The sequence below is a fragment of the Wasmannia auropunctata genome, unplaced genomic scaffold, assembly GCF_000956235.1.
Source record: "Wasmannia auropunctata unplaced genomic scaffold, wasmannia.A_1.0 LD336116.1, whole genome shotgun sequence".
In the NCBI taxonomy this organism is placed as follows: Eukaryota; Metazoa; Arthropoda; class Insecta; order Hymenoptera; family Formicidae; genus Wasmannia; species Wasmannia auropunctata.
Window position 1 is genome coordinate 4,771,949 of NW_012026774.1, and position 876 is coordinate 4,772,824.

Here is an 876-nt window from a genome sequence, read left to right on the forward strand (position 1 = left end):
TTCCAAAGCGGCATGGACAGTTTATTGACCTCGTTTAAGATAACGTGAGGCATTCGCCATTGCACCTTGTGTATTTTGACATTAGGCTCAGTCGCGGCATCTCCCACAAGACAATTGTTACCGTTGCGCGCTCGTATCAAAATCAATTCGTGCCGAGCGTTAACAACTACACGTTTGTAATCCTCACAAAAGCCCAGCAACATGTTGAGCGGCACACAAACGTGATACACGATAACGTGAGATGCTTGTGCTGAATGAGATGAAACGTACAGGAGACACAATTTTAGCTAGAGAAACAACAGTAAAAAACATTCGACCTATCAAGAAGAAACTCACTGCTTCCAACATTGAATTTTTAAAATGTTTGGGTTTTACCGTGCATAGTATTTGAGGTGGCTAATATCCTAAACATTGGAGGGGAACCAGTCTTTGACGACAGCATCGTCAAGATTGATACTCACACGTACAATCCATATGCTAATACTGCGTTTGGACACAGCGATGAAATACGAATACCCATACAACAGCAGGATTTATACACATTACCATGTGAAAGTTTTCTCTACGTTGAAGGAAAAATGTCGATAAAGGAAAAGAAGGAAGGGTCGGTGACAACGCTTGCAAAGAATTGCGTAACGTTCATGTTTGATGAAATTCGATACGAACTCAACGGTGTGGAGATTGATCGCAACAGAAACGTTGGAATTACCACTACTATCAAGAACTATTTATCGCTAACGTATGGCAAAGCCGCAATTTTGCATAATGCTGGATGGGCCCTAACACCGCACATATCCGAAGGATACTTTAACTTTTGCGTGCCGCTCAACATGTTGCTGGGCTTTTGTGAGGATTACAAACGTGTGGTTGTTAACA